Genomic DNA, 26,364 nt, shown 5'->3' with positions numbered 1-26,364 from the left:
ATGGGGTACTTACTACCTAACCTCTTTTCTGCTACAATAACACATTTTCAATTATATACACACGACACACTTCATCGCGCCAGTGAGTATGCTTTTAACTCCCCCATTGGTTAACGGAAACGCCAAATCGTATTAAAACACCCCTCTTTCCAGCCCGATAACCTTGAGTTTTTGTGTCAGTCTGAACACTGGGCTGATCGGCAATTAGGGTTGCGAGTTAGATCCAATTACGACTCTTAAAGCCTCAAGATGTAAAGACTCGCGAATCTTCGCTACTGACACTGTTTAAATACCATCAAGGAGTTCTTCGAACATAACTTTTGGGTCGCGAAGTTGGAATTTCGAGAGAGTTCCGACTGAACGTCTAGCGACCTTCAACAAGGAGAAGATTTGACCGAAGGGTGTCAAGTTCCGGCGGCTCTGCGGCCGGCTCCCTGACACTGCGGGATTGCGTAAGTCATGGCAACCATAGTTTGTTTTATAGTTTTTAATATTAAGATATATTTTTTTGATATATATGCTAAATTTAAGTAACTTATCTATGAGCTAATAGTTGCCTGATATAAAGATTTTCATTTCATTTATAACATATAAAGAAAACACAAAAGTAATATGAAAAATTAACCATATAAAACCAAGTGAAGACGCTGACAGCTTTTTCTCACTGAATGGCAATAAACGCGTTGAGGAAGCTACCATTTCTTTTGTCACCAGTGAAATCGACTAGCGCCGTGGATGTTAAATTTGTATTAAGCATAAAGGCGTCTGCAAACTTCTCTCCTCCTCCTCCCAATATAGGTTGATTTCCCTTATTTCGTAGCATCTTGAATTTTACCAAGTTAAGACGCGAGTATTTACTCTAAAACTCGAAATTAGCACTACCTCACACTCATAACCCTATGAGCAATACTTAACCTATACAAGTTGCCGTATAAGTCCACGTGTTAATTATACTTCTTTAAATAAATGAATGCCAGGCGTAATCGAGCCGTTATATAACTTTAATAACTATTCTGGCTGCATAACACAGATCTAATTATAGACAATTAGAGTATTCAATGAAAAAGAGTAAATTGTTACTAGCATCAATCAGAGAATACAACATACGATGCATACAACTTATATAAAATTGAATAACTTGGCTTAGAGTAAGGTATTATATAATCTGTGGTAAGGTGGAATATTAATATTTGGAACTATAGATGGAATACGTAAGTCGCTTTTTTGTGATAAAATCACTTTCTAGCTTAAATTGACTTAAGTGTTAGATAGAGAGGACTTAACGGTTGGTCGGTTGGTTACATATCGGAGACGGGTGGGTCATAAATAGGATATTAAAATATGGTGAATTCTCTGACAAATTAACAAAAAGAGATGTCTCTATATTTAGAATAATTAAACTGTGACAAATACTTTAGAATGCGTATTGTAGAGTATCTCTAGTTGGAAAAGTATTCCAGGATGGCAGATAATTTGGCGCGTTATTTCATTCGCTATTGATGATGCCAACTGTACCTACTGTATATACTGTCTAACTATTGCCGTACGACTCAAGTTATTTCTCGTAATAACAAAGCAATACTTCTTCAACTCAACTCGACCACAACCGTTAAGACAATACAATATTCCAGTGATTCTAGTCTACGGCGTACCGCATATACCGCAGGGACACAGTTCCCTCGAACGCCAGTTCCCTGCGCTGCGTTACGGTACGCGCGCCCACTAACCCAATGGCACCCATCGTGTCAGTCACCTCCTACGGTCGGCTGAGCTCCTGGTACATGTTGTGGCCACTGTTTGATAAATTGCAATAAATTGTGAGCACTCGGGGAAGATTTAATTCGGTACCTAACTAACAATAAAGATTAGATGAGATATTTTGTAAAAAATAAAGCCAAGCTCTGAAAGCCGCATGAATGTCCTGTTGACTCTACAAAGTGAGTTAAATCAATAATTATTAGCTATTAGGAGAGCTTTTTTCGATTTATCAGCCGAAGCCAAAAAGTTCACCTGACATACAGCCATACCATAAGCTCATAATAAGCGTATGATTATTCTGTTTTTTTTTACCTACTCTATCCGAGTGAACTTTTACTATGTATTGTTTTATTAAATAGGATTTTCATTTAATTTGTGTCACAAGTTACTAATTTACTCAAAAGTCTCGGTTAGCTTATACTTTGTGATACTTAAACCTAAACAATCAGACTAAATAAATTGTATTATTCAAAACACATCTCAGCCGGCCTAAAATGCCGGCCAAGTCCGATATGGCTACTATAATTACCTGAAACTAAAACAAATAAGCTAATCCAGTTAGGCACGATAGCGCACGTTCGCTGCCGGTTTAGCATATCAGGCGGAACGATCACACGCAATTAGATTACACGATACCATCTAGTTCCTAACGAGTTGAGTAGCTTCAACAGTTAGCACTCCAATGGTAAACATTTCACACTAAGTAATGCCACTTAGCATTGATTGCATATTTATTTTGTATCAGTACGTAAAGGTATTTTTTGTGCAAGAAGGATGCAATAAAGGATACTTTAAATTACAGAATATACAAATTAGTATATACCCTATTAGTATGCACTGAATGAATCGCAATTTCAAGTAAATACAATAAAGAATAAAGAATAAACGTCACTGAAGTTTAATAAACTCATTTAGAACAACTTTTGTAAGATTCGTTGGGTTAATGGGGAATATTACGGGACTTTGCGTAGGGGGCGCCACTACCACAATCGGAGAGTCTACCGTGAAACAAGAAATTCGAAATTTCGTTATCTAACCTCTCTATCACTTCATATTCGAGCGATGACGAGACAGATAACTAAATTTCGATTTTCACGTTTCCCGGTACGCCCTTTGTAAATCACCTTGATGCATCAATGTCATATTTTATTATCTATAAAAACTTGTCAAAAACAGTTTAAGGCACAGTCTAAATAAGTTACTCTATGGTTTATTAAAGGTGCTAGTGCTGCACTCTGGCGGCAGAACATTGCAGTAATACTCCTTATTGAGTTCATTGAAATTAAATTTAATGCTGCTGCATATATAAATGCTACATGTATCATATCCCGTATTTATTTGAATACAAGCCATCTAAAATCAGTAAAATCCATCTAAAATCAGTAAAATGTTAAAGGTGCTAGTTCTGCACTCTGGCGGCAGAACATTGCAATAATACTCCTTATTGAGTAATTGAAATTTAATTGAATGCTGCTGCATATATAAATGCTACATGTATCATATCCCGTATTTATTTGAATACAAGCCATCTAAAATCAGTAAAATCCATCTAAAATCAGTAAAATGTTAAAGGTGCTAGTTCTGCACTCTGGCGGCAGAACATTGCAATAATACTCCTTATTGAGTAATTGAAATTTAATTGAATGCTGCTGCATATATAAATGCTACATGTATCATATCCCGTATTTACTTGAATACAAGCCATCTAAACTCAGTAAAATGTTTAACGGGCCATTGTGACAGGCGAGACGACCAAATCCTACCAATGCTGCAATTTTGAACAGTTTTATAATCATTCATTACCAACAATCACGACACTCACGACATGAAAGGCTAGGCGACTGCTAGTGCTGTACTTAGCATGACCACAGCCGTGCTTTTATTTGCATACAGCGTGTATTTTTGATTCTAACACATAATCAAAGGGCAGTTCGTTTAGGCTGTAATTAGCACTTTCACGGGTTTTATAAAATTTGGACGACTTTTATTTTTTCATACAAAATAATTCAGCAAGCAATGTATCACTACTTTGTTTTAAGTCAAAACGTCTCATTAATGACGCGACATCACAACTGTCACAAGTGATCATGATGTACGAAATACATTGCCGCTCGAAAAAACTGCAAAAATTAATTATGCTCTGGTAATGAAGACTAAACTAAAAAAACTTTCAGAATTGTTTTATAGCACTAAATCCTACGTCTAGTTTAAGTTTGAGGTTATATCAAAAATACACACTGTATAAAAATAAACAGACAGACAGACGGACATGACGAATCTATAAGGGTTCCGTTTTTTGCCATTTGGCTACGGAACCCTAAAAATATAATCCATACTATGTTAATCTGATACCGACGTCAAGTCAACAACACTTAAAAAGTTTATTCTGATATCGAATCACCTCTAATTAATTAATAGAACTAGAATTAACTATAATATAATAATAAGAGCCCCACGCGGTACCAGGATAACATAAAACACCAGGAGCTCCAAACCGAACCTTTAAACAAGACATCGACAACAGGTGCTCGCGTAGGAGGCCACATGCTCGTTTTTTGTCCAATCTCTTAATAACTCGAGCTCGTACGGCAGATGGTCTAATTTTAATATTTTTTATTGTTTTGCAAATGGACCGGACGGACCAACATGGGCGTATGACATCATGGACCCTCCAGAATGTACTGACCCACAAGAAACTAGTATTCAGAATAAACTAGTATCGAGTCGAATTAAAAGAGAACTGTTGAGATAGCGAAACCGACAAATTATTAATATTATAATTAATATTGATGCCGATTGTATAGTCAAGGTATTAAATATCGATACGGACAAAGTGCTAAAAAATATGTACACACTACCTTAATGTATGGGCAATGTGGGCGTGTATACATATCTTTGGCACTTTGTCCGTGCCGACATTTAATACCTTGACTAATTATGCTTTGAGTAAGATATATTTTTTTTACACAAACAGGTAATGTAAGCAGCGAAAATAATATAGGAAACTAAAATAGTACATTTCGATGCTAGTGCGGAAAGTATCATTACCTCACGAGTACTGTCTCGTACTGTCGAGTCTGTGATTACACGTAGTTATAACGGATCCGAAGGCCACGTTACAATGGTGATCAACAGAAGCTTGAGGTATTTTCTCTGACAGGTGACAGATAACTCAGATAATAGTACATTTTAATGCTAGTGCGGAAAGAATGACATTTCCGCACGTGTAGCGAACGACGTTTTTTTAATACAGTTGCGACAAAATAAGAAAAACAACAAGTACTTTTTTATGCATGTTCTATAAGACAGAAACAATTGTAAATATAAAATATTATACTATTATTACCTAAGTATCGTTATTTACGATTATGTGTGTATCGTATATTTCAATTGTTTGAAAACGTTATCGAATGCTGGCTTTGGAAACTTAAAACATTCTTGCGGTAAGAAAAAACGCCTCTGCTTTGGCGTTTCGCCAGCTGTTCCGTTCCATTCAGACAACTTATTAAGAAAGGTTTATTCAATATTAAAAAATAAACTCGTTATAATGATGAAGGGGTAAGTAATAAAATATGCTTATATTTATTATTTTTACATTAACAGTAGGTTTTTATGTTGGTTACGACTTTTAAAGGAAACTAACATTAACACTCATCAATAAGTAGTCATGAATTGGAACAAGTGGAAAAGTAAAAAGCACTAGTTCGCGAAATCCAAATTTCCGCACGCTAAACAGCTACGTAAAGTAGCACTTCTTGAGCAACTGTATTAAAAAAACACGTTTCACTCTATGTTACTCATGAAATCGATGTTAATCTAATAGTTGTAATGTCTAGTATTGCCTTTTTTGCACTATGGCGCCGCCAAGCCAACCCACATGTTGTTCAAGTAGCTATTACCCCACCGATATACTTTATGCCTAAGTGCTGTGGATCAATTAGTTAACAGAAGTTTCGAGAAAAAAATAATTTAAAGATTGAAAAAATTAATAAAAACTTTACCTACCCTATTTATGTTCTAGAAATAATACGCACTTACGCTAGAAAGCATAAATTCACAGAATTCATATGCGATTATAAAGTGTAGTGTTATTAGTAGTATGAGTAGAGAGCAGGTAATTGGGAACAAAGTTAATAGGCGCAACTAATAATAACCGATGTGGCGATAACGCGATATCTGATGCGCGTGCGCCGCACGCAGTACAAGCGGTTGAAGCAGTATGTTCACTTGTTGCCACGGCTTGTGCAACGAAAGCATGTAAATAATTTGAAGAAGAAATCCCAGCAAAAAACATTTTCATGTAAAATGTAGCCAAGACGAGACCATATGGCTCGCACTGTCAAAAAGTTATCAGATATCATATTTTAGAGCCAAGCTTCTCACTCTACACGCCCTAACTTCACAAACTCTACACCTTAATCAAAATATGTAGGTATGTGGCTTGACCATTTCATTACTACAAGAACCTATAACAGAAAAGTAATGAACGATGAATTCATTTTTCACCTTACGTCCATGTGACGGTAGCGATTCATATCCCGAGATTTTTGTTTATCTGGTATAATCCAAACCTAAGTTAGGCTCGTCTTGGCGTCAGAATTGAAGAAATCACAACGTATTTGAACAGTTACGTAGAGTCCGTCTGCGGTCTTATTATCTGTGTAGTTATACATACATATAAATAATTTATGGTATTACTAATTTCATAAATATTTTTGTAAGAGTTAAGCATACAAAATGTGTATGACCCAGTCGCTGTGTCAAAATGTCGTTCAAATATAAATAAGTCAATGTACTGTTTACAACTGCATATATGTATTGTATCGTTGCGAATCGCGTAATTTCTAAAACGGAAGTGGGAATTAATCTTCCTCTGTGTCAATTGCATGTCTAATGCCGCGACAGCGTCACATAGACTTCCGAATTAAATGTAATTCCGAATATAATGATCGATAGGCGAGATTATCGTAGGTCTTTGTTGCTCTATTAAATACCAATATATGTAGATAACTAGAAATTAATTTTTAATAGTCGTTCATCATTGTGATACAAATTATGTACTTAGGTACTTTCAATTTGGTGGGTAAAAAATATATTGGGCCGACGCAAGTCCAATGTAACGGTCAGAATTATCTGTTTTTACCATAAGAAATGGACATAAATCTAGATAGATGTGTTAGGTTAGAGTTGAGTGCAGATGTTATGCATTGAATATTATGAAATATGAAAACAATTTAAGTCAATAAGATAAAGCATAATAGCACTCGCGTTTAAGCCGATGCTGATGCTTGTTATGTCATCGTAACTTTGAAACCCCTGACTTCATCACCCCGTTACGTCATCAATAGCCCAATGTCGCTATTTAAGGGCCCGAGTGGCGAATAGCAATTAAAACTGTCCTCATTTTATGTACTCCATAATACGTAAACTTGCGAATTTCTTAACTCTGAAAGAGATAAAAGACCGGCCTTTAGCCGATGTTATAATTCTGAAAGCACGGCCACCGACGGCCTTCCCGGCGGCGCCGGGCACGTGCTTTTACATCACTCTTTAGAAGCAAAATATCTTCAACGGACCTTTAAAATCAATCGAATATCAACCTATTATGAGATTGATAAGGTTAAAAATCGCTTGTTTGGTTGTAGAAAAGTAAACCGCTTTCGTTTTGAGTAAAACTGTTAAACTTGTAGAGTGTTTAGTCTTATTGTTATGGAAGAAAATAGTTTGGCCTGAAACCTGAATGTGGTTCTACTGTCATGGGCGCGTACGTCAGGACGTTTATGAATATAGGTGTGCGGAAATCAAAGTCCTCCACTTTTTAGACTAGAGCAGGGGTCGCGGGTTGCGAGTTGCATGCGGCTCTTTGGTGGTACAATTGCGGCTCTTCTGGTCACTCACGGCGGCTTTCTAGGCTTGGGGATTCCTAAAACTGATATTTATTAACCGCGATTGGCTCTTCTTTTCAAAAGTTTGCCGACCTCTGCATTAGAGAAACGTCAATACAACTCGATTTCTACAGGCTCGCGACCTTGAGATATTTAACACCATATCCTAATAGTAAAATGTTGAATACACAGTGCGACAAATAAGTTCTAGTTTGAATACTTATTACATCACTATTACTAATAAAATATCTGCCATAAAGCATATTTATTTCATTCCGACATGACAATTGTACTTAAGAATATGTTTAAGTCAACGTGTTGTGTTGTATTGCAAATGCTTAGCATACAGTACGCAGCAAAAGTACGCAGTTACGTACTTCAACGACTTTGTTGAGGGCAAACTTAAAAACAATTAATCGAAATCATTAACCAATTAGCAGTGATAGATGAAGCGATTGATCCATCGGTTATGGCATGACGATAATCGGCGGGTCAAATCGGCCCATCGTTTCGCGTTCATTAGTACACCAAAAAACACGTTCACAATTTTAAACTCTATTTCATTAGGATAAGGAGAAAATAGTATACATATATTTGATGTTAACCGTATAATAAATCAATCAAAGTAATTATATATTTTATTACTTTAACTGCGGGTAATTACTTTTGTAGCCTGCTGCGGTGAGTTATGGTTGTCACACGAATTAAATAATGCCTTAATCGATTTTGATACCCTCGTTATTAGTTTATATAAGGTCATATAAAAAATGCTTGCAAGTTTTGGTCTTAGCAACCTAGGTACTAACAAACAATGTAAGATAAATAAAAGCTTTTTAAGTAATAGTTATATCTTTAGGTGAGTTTTATTTTTAAGTGTTTAATACTAGAAACAGAAAAATGATATTAAAAATCAAGCAGCATATAGTTATTTCGTACGAATTATTACAATCCAAGATAAAATGAAAGATTTGCTATATTGTGATTATTTTCTCCTATAATAATAATAAATAAATCATAATAATTCAGCCTATATGTATAAGTCCCACTGCTGGGCACAGGCCTATCTCTCATGCGCGAGAGGGCTTGGGCTACAGATGTTCACAATGTTTTCTTTCACCGAAAAGCCTACTCGAAAAAAAATACTTTTCTTTAATTGGCAACCCTATGCATTTAAAAATTAACTAGTTATTTACTTTTTATGAAACTGACAGCCCTGGCAAACCTGACACACTTACGAAACAGCTCCAATTATTTTTACGCTGATCTAGTTATTTAAACTTGCAACAAATAATTATGTTCATACGAGCGTATGCATAAATAATCGATTACTCTCATTTAAAAATGAGAAAAGCCGCGTATGGTAGATCAACTGATCTAATTAGTTTTAGTGTTGCTAGACAATTTTTTTTTTCAGGAAGAACATCAGAAAAGCGATCAGATATGTCGCCAGATATATTGGAGCGGCCAAAGTGTTCACTAATATCTGAACAAAGCCTCTACTATCAAGACGTTAAAGTGCATATGCCACGATGTATGTGATGGCGAGTGTATCTACCAAAATGACCTGCACACAACCTTATTGGTAAAGATAAAGATATAAATCAATTTATTCAAGTAGGATCTGTTGGATCTCTTTTGCATCGTCAACTTCTAATATATTATCTTAAACAAATTATCTGAAATGAATACGACTCGTTGTTGCGCTTTTATTTTTTAATTTGGACGTCAACTGTAGAGCCAGCATCAATAGCAGCGGGTGAGACTACGGGTCAAAAGTACCTATATACGATTTTCGAATCGCGTTTCAAAAAGGGACGTGATGTGGCTATATTTGTAAAACAATTAGGATGTTTTTGATCGCAAACGGATATATCTTTATTTTTATATTTTTTGGTGGCAGATACTTTTGAATGATGTTCTATCCGTTACCATTGATGATAGGATTGATAGGTGTGTCAATAACACCGCTTACCGAATACGTGAGTTGAATAAAATAATAAACTATTGTAAGAGGGCTTGGCTTTTAGATTGTATATGTATAGCTGTTACAGATCTAGCGGCCGACAATGTGACTCGTACGCATGCTAACGGTACAAGCTAAAGAGCAATAAAATGGGTAACTTCGAATAGCAATCTCTTTACAAATTGATTCGTTTTCATAGCTTTACAGTGTACAGTACAGGATTAACACAAGTGCCTCGTTTAGCATTTGATTCCGCCCATAGCTAATGCGCACGCACTTGTTTTAACATAATTACAGTTTAGGCAGTACTTTCTTGCCATAAATCCGATAGGTTTACGCCTTCGGAGTGGCATAGTGGTCGAGATCGCACTGGCTAACGCTGTGGGATAAATACCGATGGCGGACATAGATTCAGGTTTATGGTGGCCCAGATAACGTTGAAAAAAAAATGAGTAATAATTTTTCTTACTATATTATAAAGTGTATACAAAATGTCAACATTTAAATTAAACAAAACTTATTATCTTTCAAAATATTCTATTTTAGCTATGATACACAAACGCAAACCTTTGTTAAAAAATACATTAACAATATGCACAAATAAAAATAAATTGACAACGTATTTTTGGGGCTACGTAAGAGAAGATTGTGTTCTTGGCATAATTCAACAAATCATGTACATTTTGGAACACAATAATCGCTACATCGCTACTATAAGTACTTTTAGTTCAAAGTTCAGAAAGCCTTATGTTCACTCCCTACACTGCACTGCACTTCCTACCTTTTGTAATGAAACACTTCACTTGACAACTTAATACTCATTTACTCAGAAACCAAATTCACCTTATAAGGGGCTGTAGAAAAATCTTAATAGCGTGAAGTAGCCGATAGAACAGCGACATCTACTGTGAAATTGGGCAACTATAAAAACTAAACATACTACATTTAACATTATCGGCCCCCAAGGACGACTTGTCCTTCATAAAGATCCATGTAAATAAAACAAACCAAGAATAGTGAAGTAAGCAGCACGTGAAAACATGAATCAATAGTAATAAGGTTAAATTACATAGTGAAACTCAAATAGAGCTATTCTTCAAAACTAAAACACATTAAACTTCTTAACAGATAGTTAAGGATCCAGAGGTAGAGGGCAAATTTTAGCAATGGGTCTTCGAAAAGTACCATTCTTTAATTTCAACGTAACCACTCGTGTTAAACCATCTCTACCAGGATGCTTATCTATTATACGACCTAACAACCACTTTCCGGGAGGGAGTCTTTCATCCTTGACCAAAACTACTGTTCCAATATCAGGATCAGGATTAGTAACGGTCCATTTATACCGGTTTTGTAGTGTTGTTAAATACTCAGAACTCCAACGAGTCCAAAGCGATTGCAACATCCTTTGGAGCAATTGCCACCGATCCAAACGGGATACTGGCACAGTGGCGAGACTTTCTTCCGGAACAGTGATAGGAGCTTCGCCTATAAGAAAATGTCCCGGTGTAATTGGAGAAGCATCATCAATAGAATTACTGATGGGAGTTAGTGGCCGAGAATTTACACAAGACTCCACTTGAGTCAACAGTGTAGAATACTCTTCGAACGTGAGAAGAGTTTGTCCGATTACACGCTTAAGGTGAGACTTGATCGACTTCACGCCGGCTTCCCAGAGTCCACCAAAATGTGGTGAGCCAGGAGGAATAAAGTGCCATGTAGTTTGGTCATTTGCCAAAATCTCAGATATTTCTCCAACTACTTCTGAGTTCCTATTCCTAAACATGGTGTCAAGCTCTTTAGACGCTCCGATGAAGTTGGTACCACAGTCGCTCCACAGATCACTACAATGACCGCGTCTAGAAGTGAAACGACGAAAGGCGGCAATAAAAGCAGCCGTGGACAAGTCACTCACAAGTTCTAAATGAATGGCCTTGGTCACGGTGCAAACAAACAAAGCAATGTAGGCTTTACATGTACGTTGACATCTACCTGGGTACAATTTTAACTGGACTGGACCAGCAAAATCCACTCCACTTTTACGGAAGGGCTTATCTGGCGTTACACGACACGCAGGTAACTGACCCATCAATTGATTGATCGGTGTTGCAGACTGTTTGAAACAAGGGATGCATTTATGAACAACTTTCCTAACTAAATTTTTAGCACCGATTATCCAGTATTTGCAACGAATTCCATTCAGAGTCAGTTGAGGACCTCCGTGCAAACAATGAATATGAGCATCATTCACAATCAAAACAGCTAAGTGACATTTCGAGGTTAGAACGACAGGTGACTTTGTATCAAAATTAACATTTGCATTACGTATGCGACCAGTAACTCGAATAATGCCATTTTCGTCTATAAACGGGGCAAGTGGGGTCAAAACATCAGATTTCGGAAGCCTTTGGCCTTTTCTCAGCATTCGTAACTCTTCCTGAAACCAAAACTCCTGAGAGAGTCGAATGCAAACTTTTGTGGCATATCTCAATTCGGTAACTGTGGGATGCTGAGGAAAAGTCTCAGGAACTATCTGATTCATTTTTACATCAATGTGTGCTTTACACAGCTTTACAAATCGCAGTAAGTATGCTGTAACGCGAATCAATTTTGTCAGAGTAGAGTATCTAGCCAAATATGTAAGTCGATCATCACTCTCATTCGATACACCAGCTTGAAGTGCTACTATCTTACTATCATTTCCTTTCGAATTTTCTTTGGCTTCTAGTTGTGTTGTTGGTATGTCGAGAGAAAGTGAGCGACAGTTATCAAAATCATTCTTTTGGTGAAGTACAGTTGGTCCGCGCCACCACAACTCGCAGTCTTTAAACAGATCGGGACGAATGCCACGCGACGCAACGTCTGCAGGGTTTTCTGCCGATTTTATGTGGTGCCACCGGCCACTACTTACATTATTAACAATCTCAGTGACTCTATTAGCTACGTACGTTTTCCAAGTGCTAGGGTTTCTTCGAAGCCACGCTAAGACAATCATTGAATCTGTCCACGCAAATACAGATTCTTCGGGCAAACGAAGACTGTGCTGAACATCTTTGAGTAACTTCGAGAGTAATACCGCGCCACACAGTTCCAATCGTGGGACGGAGACTTGTTTGACTGGTGCCACTTTTGTTTTAGCAATGACAAGTGACACGTGAATTCCGTGGGGCGTGATAACTCGTAAGTAAACAACAGCAGCGTACGCTAAACAAGAGGCATCACTGAACCCGTGAATTTCCACTCTTTCCTTGCCGTCAAATTGTGTGTGAACCCAACGATCTAAATACAAGATTGGCATGTGACAGAGCTGGTCCCTGTAGCTTGACCACTCTGTAGCAAGTTCGAGAGGAAGTTCATGTGTCCAACCAATACCACTCAACCAAAGTTTTTGCAAAAACATTTTTGCAGTGATAATCACAGGCCCTAAAAAACCTAAAGGGTCATATGATTTAGCTATGTCCGACAGTACTGACGTTTTGGTGAAGCGTTCTGTGGGTTCCGAAATATCTACCTTAAGTTCGAAGACATCGTGATGTGAGTTCCATTTGATACCTAAAGCTTTGATGGTATCATCAAGCTTAATCTCGACACTTGGTTGATTAGTTTTTTCCGAACTAGGAATATTTTTCAACACGTCAGGACTGTTGGATGCCCATTTGTGCATTTCAAATTTCCCTTTTGCCATAGCTTGTGTGATACGACTCTGTAACTTAGTTGCTTGTTCCACGTCATTCGCACCAGTGAGTAAGTCATCCATATAAAAGTCATTACTTATAATTTCAACTAAGTCTGGGAATTGCTCTTTTTCGTCTTGTGCAAGCTGCTTCAATGTGCGAATAGCGAGGAACGGAGCACATGACGTACCATATGTCACAGTTAACAAACGTTTCTCGACGATTTCATCTTGTGGAGATGAGCGCCACAGTATGCGCTGATAGTCAACATCTTCTTTAGCGACGAGTATCTGGCGATACATTTGCTTTACGTCAGCAAGCAGACAAATCTTGTGAGTACGCCAACGAACAATGAGGTCTCGCAAGTCTTGTAATAGTGATGGTCCAATAAGTAACTCGTCGTTCAGAGATGAGCCATTTGACGGCTGTGCAGTTCCATCAAAGACCACGCGAAGCTTTGTTGTGCTGCTGGATTCTCTTATCACAGCGTGGTGGGGGAGATGATAGACTTTGTGAGTTGGCTTATGTTGTGGGTCTACATCTTCTAGATGATTCAGCTTCTGATATTGATCGATGAAGTCCGCATAATCCTTCTGAAATTTAGGCTTGTTTGCGAATCTTTTCTCCATGTGCATTAGTCTCTGTAATGCGATCTGTCGAGAGTCGCCTAAGTTATTTTCGTGATCATCTTTAAAAGGTAATCGTACGACATATCGTCCATCATCTTGTCTATAGTGGGTTTCTTTATAGTGCTCTTCACATTGTTTTTCAAGATGTGTTATCGGTTTCTCATGTGGCTTGTACTCTTCAGTCTCCCAGAATTTGCGTAGGAGTTGATCTACCTCGATGAGTGCGTGGTGAGCTACAATATTGTGAGGTGGCAGATCACTTCGTGATTTAGACGCTCCAGAGACAAACCATCCGAGTTTCGAGTTTTGTGCTATAAGCTTGTCATCGTTATATTTGTGAAGTCCGTCTAGCAACATAAATGCATAGACCTCGGCGCCCAGTAGAACATCAATAGGTCCCGGCGATTGCATGTGAGGATCCGCTAGTTGCAATTGGGACAGGGCAGGCCATTGTGAGATGTCAAACTCCTTTGAGGGTAACCAACCATTTATCTTCGAGAGTACGTGAGCGTTAACTTGCATTATATAGTGAGTATCTATCGGTGAGTAAATATCTAAGTTAACGACGTGTCGTGGCAATGATGCTTGATCTTCGAGACCTGTGATATTAGCTGGCTGCAAAGTCTTCTTCAGTCGCAGTAGTTGCACTGCAGACTCCGTAATGAAGGTTCCTTGTGAGCCTTGGTCAATAAGGGCTCTGAGTTGTACGAGAGAACCACTGCTATCTTTCAAGCATATCTGTGCTGTGGCTAATATCACTTGTTTTCCTCTTTGTGAGACCTTCAGACTTGTGAGTTGCTTGGTTTGTGTGTCATCAGGTTCTGTGGGTTTCTCCATAGTGACTGTATTCGCAGTTATACTCTGGTGGTGTAAAAGCGTATGGTGTTTGCGATTACAGGTTCTACATGTTGTGGCTTGTCTACAATTCCGTATGGAATGTCCTTTGACAAGGCAATTGAAGCATAAGTTGTTGTTTCTTACAAATTCTTTGCGTTGATCTATGTCGAGTTGTGCAAATTCCGTGCAGTGGCAGATGTAGTGACTTTTCTTACAATATGTGCATTCCGTATCAACTTCAGCGGTGAAAGATTCTTTATTTCACATTCTTTATTTTAGGTGCAGTAGCTGGTAGTTGAAATGTGGTCTCTTTCTTATCTTTCTTCTGTGTCGCTTGTACCATTTCCATCGCTCTGAATCGTCCCTCTAAGTATGATGTGAGCTTCTTATACGTGGGTAACTCTATAGATGAACCAAGCGATTGCTCCCAAGCTTTGTGAGTTTCACTATCTAACTTGGATACCACAATATGCACGATTATCGAATCCCAAGTAGTTGTATCAATCTGCAAATTTGCTAGACTACTGAGACACTGGTTTGTAGTATCAAGAAGATCCTTGAGGCCTTTAGAGCATTCGTACGTGAGTTTCTTCTGATTGAGCAGGCGATTCAGTATGGTATTAGCTATCACTCTATCATTGCTGTAGCGGCAGACTAAGGCGTTCCAAGCCTTCCCATAATTTGCGGCTGTGAGTTCGAAATGACGGACTACTTGTTCTGCTTCACCCTTCAAGCTTGACCTCAAATAATGATGCTTGTGTATGTCACTCAGACCTGGCTCATTGTGTACCATAGAGATAAACAAATCCTTGAAGTGCATCCATTCTTGGTAATCACCGGAAAATGAAGGGAGGTTTATCGGTGGGAGTTTACTCTTTGTGACAACTTGAGGTTGAGATGCATGAGGCACTTGAGGTGAGGCACCTTCTTGTATTGTGACAGATTCCGTCAGTTCCAATAAACTAGTCTTGAACTCCATATAGAAATCTTCAACATCATTATAGAGTGCTTTCAGCTCCTTTTTCTCTTCAACGCTTACTGAAGACTTAAGAATTTTTCGGTGTTCAGCAAGGAATTGATTCCAGTATTCTTCAAGCGACTCTATCCGTATTTTCAAGTAACTTGCTGTATAACGCGTTGACGAAGTTTTCTTGTGATTAGTGTGAAGTCTTTTAATCTGACTAAAAAGTTCTTCTTGTGATGCTATGTTAGCCATTATTGTTTTAAAATTTGCTAAGTGAATGACAGATTTCAAAGTCTATTTGATTCTAAGTTTATTTTTGAACACAATTTTTCAAAGTGTTTTTTCAACCGAAATTACGCTAAGTCCAAGAATTCACAAAATCGACTAAGTCCAAAATTTAAACAAATTATTCTAAGTGTTTTTTTCGACGGTTTTTTTCTAAGTCCTAAATTCACTCGAAATTGCACTATGTCTTTTTTCACACGAAATATTCTAAGTGTGTGTTACCGCGAAAATTGACTAAGTCTTTGACACTTCACATTTCCACTGTCACTGTACTCACGATTATCCTAGGTTCCGAAGGACCAATGTTCACTCCCTACACTGCACTGCACTTCCTACCTTTTGTAATGAAACACTTCACTTGACAACTTAATACTCATTTACTCAGAAACCAAATTCACCTTATAAGGGGCTGTAGAAAAATCTTAATAGCGTGAAGTAGCCGATAGAACAGCGACATCTACTGTGAAATTGGGCAACTATAAAAACTAAACATACTACATTTAACACCTTAATCCCGTGGGAATTATACAGCTCAAACTCTTGGAAGGAAGTATTTTATGCCCAGCAGTGTCATAATCATAGGTATGTGTTAGGTGATCTATGATCTTTCTAGAAAAACAGGTGCCCCTCCTGCCCCGGCATGCATGCGGCTTAACGCGCACGCGCCGAGAAAGTACTCGTAATTAATTCGGAAGTTTTCGTCACAATTAGCGCGGAAAGCGGAACGTTACGTCAGCTGGAGCTGGTCAAGTCTTACATGACCAGAAAAACAATGCGTGACTTGCATCTCTACCAAAAAACTAGGACCAAAAGAGAGGTATGGGCACTGAATGTCATTTCGCTTTGTGTGGTAGGGCACAGCACAGTGGATATCATTCCATATCTAGAGCAGAGCCCAACTGGGGAAGTACCTCCACCTTACAGAAAACCGCAGCAAAAGAACACTAGACCTTACTCATAGTGTTGTGTTCCTGCCAGTGAATAAGGTTGGCAGAGCTCAACGAGGGTGCGGAGTGTTAGGCTCGGCAACGCGCATGTAACTCCTCTGGACTTCGCGTACAATAAAAAGCGGAGATAAAGTGCAAAACTTTGTCCCATGACGTGGTAAACACCAGCTGTCATTTATATGACTAGAGCATCTCTACTAAAACAATCCAGGAGATTTTGTATTATAAGACGGTAAGAACCATTAGTCAAGTCAAAATACTTTATACATATGACTATTAGAGAACAGTGCTAAAAGACTCTGTTAACTACTGGAACTAAAAAAGAAAATTCCAGCACATGAGCACTCCAGGAGTATTCTAGAGTGGAGATTTGACACAGGCTCGAGTTTTTATGAAATCGATGAAATCGATTACCATTATTTTAACTTAACTTGGAACACGCGGCTGGCTAGGCCGGAACTTGAGTAAATTAATTCTTATTTAAATGAAATTAGGGAAAAGTGTAATTGAGGGCATTATATTCTATTCATTAATTTATGAGCAGGCTCGATCAGGGGGTAATGGAGCTAGAAGAGCCTAGAATGCTCAAAAGCTATTTGTGAGGGATCTTGCTATTTTGGTCATCTTGTTTGCAATAATGTAAATATATTTTGCTAAGTAGTATTAGCAAAATAAAATCTATATAAAATAAACGTAATATAGGTATTTGTCAAGAAAGGTACGGCTTGCTACAGATACAGTTTATTTTAATCTCTATGGTGACTTATCTATCAGTAAAGGGCTCCACAGTCCTTGCAATAAATCGCGCGCGATTTTCGATTTAACTATGCTAAAACGTTAAACGTTTTTTTTTAGTGAACTGCGAGTTCTCAGTTCGGGACGAACTACCAGTTAGTACAGTTTCCTCATCTTCACGTTGATTTCTTTCACAGAACAACCGTACCTATATATTATGTAATTTTTATAAAAACCCATCAACCCTCGCACACACATTGTCATCACACTCGTCATTGTTGATAACTACCATGCAACCTGTCAACAATTATGTTATTGTCCTCTAAGATGATAATCGGTTATTTCATAGCCAAATAATTCTCTAACAATGATTCATTTGCGTCATGGTCTTGACGAACGGGTAACAGCAACACACTTAGCTAACCTCGACCAGATCTCATTGAAATAAGATTTACGAATGATCAGTTAAGAGTACGCAAGAATGACTAAATACTTCGATTAACTTGCTCAAGCCGTACGTCAAATGAAATGCAATCGTGTGAAAGAGGCATTCTCATACTATTTAACGATGAGAAATCCAGGGGTTTCGTATTTGCCCATTCAGATTGACTGTTATGAAACAGTTTGGCTAACTCAGGGCAACTGGAGTTGTCACCACGTAACCGAGTATGAAGCCAGTCACGTACTTAATGAAACTCAGGTAAAGAAATGCTCGGCCAGTACCGAATCCGGAAATGAACGATTGGTTTCATCGTAGCTAATGCAAAACCAGCGAGAAATGAATTCCTTTACCGATGTCTGAATAGTAAAAACATTTTGTGCCTTAATTTGCCATTGTAATGTTATCATCATCAGATCTGCCAAATGTCGTCCTCTTCTGGAGAAGAACGTTAGTATCTCTTCAGCTTCACTAAAGCCGTCATTAATAACAACCCAGTTGTGGCAAAATCCAGGTTAATTTTGATAAATCGTCGACTATATAAAGCTCCTTCTCGCTTAACATCACTGAGGGCCTACCGCGAACCACGTTCGACGTGTTGCCTCTCTGTCGCACTCGTAAATTCGTACGTAAGTGTGACAGGGAGGCAACACGTCGAACGTGATTCGCGGTAGCCCCTTTGAAATGGACGTCTCGTTTAACGTAGACGGTGGCATAGACGTAGACGTTAATGCTTCGAATAAATCGCGGATTAAGCCGATACCGTATTTTCACTCATATTAGAGGATTTACAGGATACCTACATGCGTTCATAAAACGGTCCACAGGGACCACACCACAGATGACATGTGATATTAAATTTACACTCACTGTGTCACTATACTCGTACAATGTGCAATGGCACCAAATATAGCTTTACGATTATGCGATAAGCTGGTTATATTCAGCACACGTATTGTAGTTACATTTAGAATCTTATTACAATGGAGTAAGAGTGATGATAACGCGGATTTTCGGTTACAGTAGGTCAGTTACATAAACGTCCAAATAAGCGGGAGTTTAGACTAACAGTGAAATAGATGGTTCCGTTTTGTTTCTGAACAAATCAGGATGTGTCAGAGAAAATTTCAATTGTTCGTGCACCTTCTTAAGTTTCAGGCATTGACAGACAGACGTAGAGAATGTAAATAAAGAGGAAAGAAATCACAATGACGCAAACCATATTAGCGGTCACTTATCATTGTTTACCATATAGTTATATACATATATGATACTAATCAGATCGTCGGTTTATCTTGTTTTCAGCTTTCTTTTGTTGCATCCTCCGGTGCGCGGTCGCCGCTCAAGAACCTTCTGACCCCGCGGTCATCCTAACTACTTGTCATGACACTTGCTTTCAATTTGAAGGTTTGTAACCTTCAAATTGTAAGCCGATTTCTGTTAGAATACCTTTACGTAGTTTTTTTCTACTGCAGCACTTCTATTTGTCAATTAAATATTAAATGACTGTCAGTGATATAAACTTCATTACAAGCGCGGCGCGTGGGGCGAGCCGGCGCTGTCTATAGGATCAACATCTTAGAATCTTGTTGTATTTTTTTAATGCTTACTTCTAGGCAAAGATCAACAAACCAAATTGATTTACTCTTGTAAAGTTACTTTGATTTTATTTATCATTATAGATGTTTGCTGTTGTCTTAGAAAAAATACTAGTGTCGGCTCAATCACCACGCTTTTTTTATTCTAATTGATAAAAACGTTTCCAATTGATTTAAACAGGAAACGATAAGTCAACTCCACAAAAACGAATCGTTCTCGTTACGATGTGAATCTGAATTGAGATATTTCCATAGAAGTGTCAAGTCCATTAGTAACATTATTGTGAGAAAAGACGAGCAAAAATTACCAGCTGGGACAGTAAAAGTACTCATAGTACAAGGATACAATGCAGTAGTCTATTTCCTTCAACCTGGATATCACTAATGTTCTTTTGACCTAGGTCTAAGGCCCGTTGTATCGTCAACGATCCTAGCCTCATTAGATATTGATCCGTTATCTCAGCAGAGATTTTGCCCCCAAATCTGAGTTCAACCGCTTGTAAGTATAATGGCATGAAGAAGATTTGTCTGATATATTGCCCGCGGCTGCTTTCCATCACCACAGCACGGCCCTCGAATTTACCTTTAATTAAAGACGGACTACGCTTTATAATTTCTATTCTGGTACAAGTGATTGCTGGGGTGTCACTGGGCAGTCGTTTCTCCTACACTGCTAATCTAGTGCACTTTCTTATACTAAACACTACATTGGTTTCATTTAATACTACATATAATACTTGAAAGGCCATAAAGGAAGAATTTACTCACCGTCACGCACGAATCAAAGTGTCATCCTCAGCTTAATGAACTGTAACAAAAATTAAATTAGTTATCAGTTGGATTGTAATAAAGATGTAATTAAAGATTTTATATATGATAATTTCAAGATTCGAAAGTAAATGTGATATTTAAGAAAGGGGAAGGGAGACTTGTCCAAGTCAAGTGGAAGATTTGAACCATGTTATTAAAACAAGAACTAAAATCGAATTAGGAAATTAATTATTTATTTTATTAGCATTTCTAACTAATTATGATTTAACGATATCTATTCAGGCATGACACAGTTATCTATTTATTTTGTTTTAGTAATCGTTCCATATATTATTTGCAAATCAGCAGATTTCTATATCTGGTGTCAATTTTGTAACCCGAATTTCACATTGTAATCATCAGATAAAGAACCGAAGAATGCGTAAGTTAGATTAAGAAAATAATCGTCAGATTATATGTAATAATCACAAAGCACAACTATAGCATTAACTTGGACCAAAATGAACAAATCGACCAACTAACCGATCAATATCATCGATCATAGACGGCTAAAAGTCGTTAAGGTAGTCTTCCCGGATATAGCAAGATAACACTCTTCTTAATCGTATGAGTATTATTATTATTGTATGAGTCATGTTACTTGATAAATAAATGAATTGAATTGAATTGAATTGAATCCAACAAAACTACAAAAATCCCCTCTTGGGCTCCCCTATATGTATCATCAGTAACATAGGAGAAATAACTAAGCAGCCACAACCCTCAAACGCCCGCGTGCGCATTTTTTTCACTAGTATTTTTTTGTCCTAAGTTCTTTGTACTAAGCTTTGTTTGTCCTAAATTATTTATGTGCAAATGAATTACTTTCCTTAGTACTTAGTACCATGTAAGTACAGACTTTTCTTTCCGTTTCTACAGCGATTATGTTTTCTATGTAGGTACCTACTTACGTCTAGTACTGACCGTCCAGTAGAAAAACTAATGAATACTGTGAACTGCGTAACCCCGGAGTGATCACTGATTAGTATGTATTTGGTAAGGAGAGCAGTGTCCGTCGCAAATTGCAAATGATCGACTGGATCTGTCGGCTTTCTCTAACAACAGATTTGGCTGACCATTGGTATGCCTTATTCAGTTGGAATAAAGATAAACAATGCTCAGACTGATGGTGCCGAACGCTGTATCCACATTTGTCACCTCTATATATGTGTGTTCAATGGTGGATTTAACTCAGGAACTTTAAAGTAGTGTATGAGATTTTTATTGTGTGTGTCATGTTTTCCATTGTTGCGTCAAAGCTATTGAGTCGATTTTGACTACCTTTTTGTGTTATTCGAAAAAGAAAGTACTTCCAACGTCTTACTTTTGAAAATAATCTTTGGTAATACTGATGTTCTAGATCTGTAATCATTGTAGTTAAAATTGAATAGTGTAAACAACTTTTGGTAACAGATATATAGAACCTTTATATTAGACTGGAGTCTGGACTCTTGCGAGATCAAACTGCAAATTATCAGATAGGCTTTCTCCTGCGCACGCGACGACCGCAGTAGGCTTATCCGTCACAGCCTTTGTTGCGTTCAATAAAACACTATACATATATTATACTCAATACTCAATATTTTATTGCAAAATCACAAAGTGGTTATTCAGGTGATAAACTCATAAGCTAGGTCTTTGTGAACCATGTTGGGCACTGCAATATTATTATTTACAATTCCAAGGAGAGGAGAATTTGTGATTAAGTATCTTATAAACAATAATTAGAAAATATACCTACGATAAAATGAAAATTAAATTTACGTCAAAAATACAGACATCGTGTCAAAAGTTTTAATTTAAATGTCATTTGTCATCAGAACATGAACTTATTACGATAACAAGGACGAATAATCTATAGATATTATTGATTTTAACTGTTATATTTGAACAATAAAAACGCTCGTAACCAATGCAAGTCATACCTTATTTCATACATATTTGAGTAATCTGTAATCTACATAATTGATTTTTTTTAATGAACAAATCCGAACTAATCTATACCTACTACAAAATTTGTCAATACAAATAAGATTAGGTATCTAACTTCCAAAAACAGCTCTTAGGTTGTCCTGGTGGCCAAGGCTTCTCAACAAATTAACCTCGTTGAATCAAGGTTTTGAGAACCTTATGCGTAAAAATATTAGGGAACTTATTCAAATCATGGTCTCAACTCATGAGCAAGGAGCTTAGAAAGGAAACGCCGCGGGTGCAGCGAACGCAATGGATGCAGTGGCGTTATAGACCGGACAGGTCGAGCAGGAAGGCTTACAGCTATCGGCATTCGCAGGCATTCCACTCTCTAATTTCTCTATTGGTGAAAAAGTCGCGGAAATGAACTACTACCTGCTTCGGAAAATAAAGTTGTAACTAGATAGCCGTTGATTAAATGCTATTCTTCTTTCGGTCCCCCATTTAATGTAAAGTAAAGCATGCTAGACAATAACTTTAGTATTATAAATCGGAACCTTGTATGAAAGAGCAAATTCTTCCTAATCATAGACATCTATGCTCCTGCTCCTAATACAAGTTATTAAATGGAGGATTTGAAACACCAGTATACCCAGAGCATGTTATACAAATAAATAACTTTATTTTTTTTATTAGACATGTGTGTATCACATTTGACAGAATATCTCAAACTTCCGGACACTTTGAGAATGGCTACTAGAAATCTAGGTACTTAAGGAGGTATTTATAAGTTCTTTCTGGTGCACTTCTGATGATATCGCCTAGCTTGAAGTTACATATTACTTATTACAAACAAACATGCCAATAGTTATACGTAGACTTCTAATTTAAATATACGGCATCGGTTCATAGGTTATGGAGCTGCGTTGTCACTGATATACACAATATAGCCACAGTTACACGTTAACCATTCTTTGTACATTTGGGGACACCTCGTAAGACCTAGCGCTAGAATGTTTGCGCCATCGAACTTGGAACTTTCTTTTATTTCTATAAGAGTTCAAACCTCGGGTACAAATACGCCGGGACCTCGGGACTTACCAGGGGACCGATTTTGAATTTCGACCGCTCGATTTCGTTACTCGAAAATCTGTGGAAAACGGCGAAGTGCTATTTTTAAAATACGAGCGATAGGAATGTGGAATCGAGTGGTATTGACCACTCGTTTTCAATTCCATTAGGAGAATTTAAATGCCTAGTAGTGGAGGTAATATTGAACAAAATACACGAAATTGAGTGGTCGTAATTCAAAAATCGGCCCCTAGGTTAACGCTACAGAGATCACTGAGTCACCTAGCTAAAGCTCAATAGATTAGTTAGTAAGCTACGCGTTTCACTCTCGCTTTCCGCGGCGCGCGCGCAGCCACAGCCACGGTCAAGGCGAGCGCAGCGCAGCGCGGCTCCACGGTTGTGATTTTTGCCGTTAGAACACTTAGAATTAGAACTATAACTTACAACATCAGCACTTTTAACTGGCCGCTGGTGGACCTTATGTCTTTGCAATAAGCGACTTGAAAGTTAAAGCCAGATAAGAAGAATTGCAGCAGTAAAAACTTTCATCCCTTAGAGCGGTTGATTGAACTGGTTAAAAGAAATAGCTTGACAGTTCTTATCTTACAAAACTTTTTAAATATACATATAAGAGAAAGTTTAAACTCTGATTTCGTGTCACAGAGTTAATCAATGGGGCAATTCAATAAGTGCACTTTTTGGATATTATACAGGTTGTTTATTTAGTCACCTGGTCATATTGATCAACTTTTACTATCGGACCAACTCCGTAATCGCGAAAAAAAAATCTCTGTTTCAAATTGTCTGTTTCATACATTTTGGATGTCGGACCTTGACATTTTCTATGGAAGAGTAAATTTTTGTTGGTGTCATAGTAAAAGTTGCTTAGTATTACCTATATAATATATTCAGCCCGTAAATTATTGCAGGTGACTAAATAAACACCTGTATAGGTAGGTACTTCATAGGAAAAAGATTTCATAGTTTTCTTATAATTTTTAATTGAGCTGCAGATAATCACCAGGATATCAAAGATAGAGAGAGATATTTTCCTTGTTCTAATATTAGCTCAGAAATATTACCGTATCGGGCGACAGCGGGCCCGTGCCATTCTTGTCGCCGTACAAGTCCCGCTAGTTTCCCACGACTTTAAGTATATCGTGCTGAATTAACGCCTCTATTGAATCTTCCGCCATTTCGATAAACTTTTCTGACCGCATCACGACCTCCGTTTTCATTGCGTGACATTTTGCGGTTTATTAGTCTTGTGATCACTGAGAGCGAAATTAGACAAGTGATCTAGTTTAGGACCAATCATATCTTTCTTTAGCTTGATAAAAATAGAAAAGCAAGAATATCTTGCACGAATTGCACAATATCTATTACGCTCCATAAATAAGGGTGTATCAGATTTTTTACTTGCTTCGTTATGATCAAATTATGAAAAATATGTGTGTTTATATATCAAACTACTATTATTTTTTAATGGATTATGTTATATTAAAGCAAGGAAAATAAAAGGATTTAATTTTCTTTTCTTTTCTATAAGGAAAAATTGAGCTTATTGTTGTTTGTAAATTAGTTTCGTTTTTTTCTAGAGCGTCTGAGAAGTCACATTATTTTTCGATGTTTCCCCTTAATTTTTCTCCCTTAAGCAAACATTACTTAATACTTAGTATTAATAACTAATAATAGTTTTCTCTAATTCTCATGTATACAGAGTGTACAGAGAGTGACTTCGTTCATTACGTAACAAATTTACATCTCCCAAACAGTAGTTCCGCATTTCCATACCAATTTCCATTTTACGCCATGGCCTCATGCGTTGCTGATTGTCACATTATCCAGCTGTCAAAACTAGACACGCCAAGAATGTGGCGTCTCAATGGCGTGATTGGCGTGAGGTGGCCAGAAATGCTAACATAAATGGATTTCACTTTCTTGGAGCTGGGGGCACGACCTCGGGGTTGATGGTGTTTAAGTGGTAGTTAATGGGAGTCTTGGACACGATTTTACGTGCTACTGGATAGCTTTAGATAATTTAGATCTTTGATTAGCCACCCGTGACATCGTGTAAGTGCGTAGAAGTCGTTGAGAACTTTAAACCGAATTTTCACCCTTGTCTGAGGAGTTCAACTGAAGAATATTTTTTATTCAAGATCCTACCTTCAATGGTTAAAGCCTAACTTTTTCTCCGAGTTTCCTTTTCACAGGTCGGATTGACTAATTTCAGGCGGTGAGTTTTGGCCGAACCGAATGGCCTAACCTGATGACCTAATGCTTAGAAATGTAAAGATTATTTGACACGCCTATCTGATTAAGATTCTCATAACAGGTATTTGGTACTCACTGTAGTGTATAGACTAGAGTTTCTACACTATTATATTATACATATGTCTGTATGGAATTTTATTTTGTCTATTGACACGTCCAATATTATCGAGAACCTATGAAAGTACCTTCCCACAACACCGAAGCCGGACATGTTTTATGACTCCTCAGATTCTCAGTGACCAAAGGTCAAGTGTGCATGTAACTTTAATGACTCTTATACCTTTTTGGACCAGCTGTGGTAATCGTAATCCTTGCAGCGGTTACAATAGAAAGCGACTGTGATTGGTCGGGAAAGTGCGGATCGATCGTTGTCGGCTGTCAAACCAAGTGCGATACAGTATATTAAACGCGATCAGTATCTTGACCACAGTTCTTACTATAAGGTCAGTGAGGGTTTGTTGCACTGTTTCGTGAGCAGTTCTACGATGGTGCTAGATTTTTTATCTTGATATAAATAAGAAATGAAAAGTTAGGTACTCTTTAAGAAAAGATAAAATGAAAAATTGCACACACACAACACAAAT

General features: G+C 37.6%; 1 protein-coding gene across 1 annotated transcript in view; it reads right to left on the bottom strand.

The window, feature by feature from the left end:
- Positions 1-26,364, bottom strand: part of LOC133524690 (GAS2-like protein 3) — a 135,352-nt gene that overhangs the window by 44,472 nt on the left and 64,516 nt on the right. The window contains 1 exon segment of the mRNA XM_061860814.1: positions 20,483-20,522. The gene's annotated coding sequence lies outside the window, so the exon portion shown is untranslated.

Source organism: Cydia pomonella, chromosome 14 (genome assembly GCF_033807575.1).
Source record: "Cydia pomonella isolate Wapato2018A chromosome 14, ilCydPomo1, whole genome shotgun sequence".
NCBI lineage: Eukaryota > Metazoa > Arthropoda > Insecta > Lepidoptera > Tortricidae > Cydia > Cydia pomonella.
Note: the sequence above shows the minus strand (reverse complement) of the source record. Positions and strands in the feature narration are given on the sequence as shown.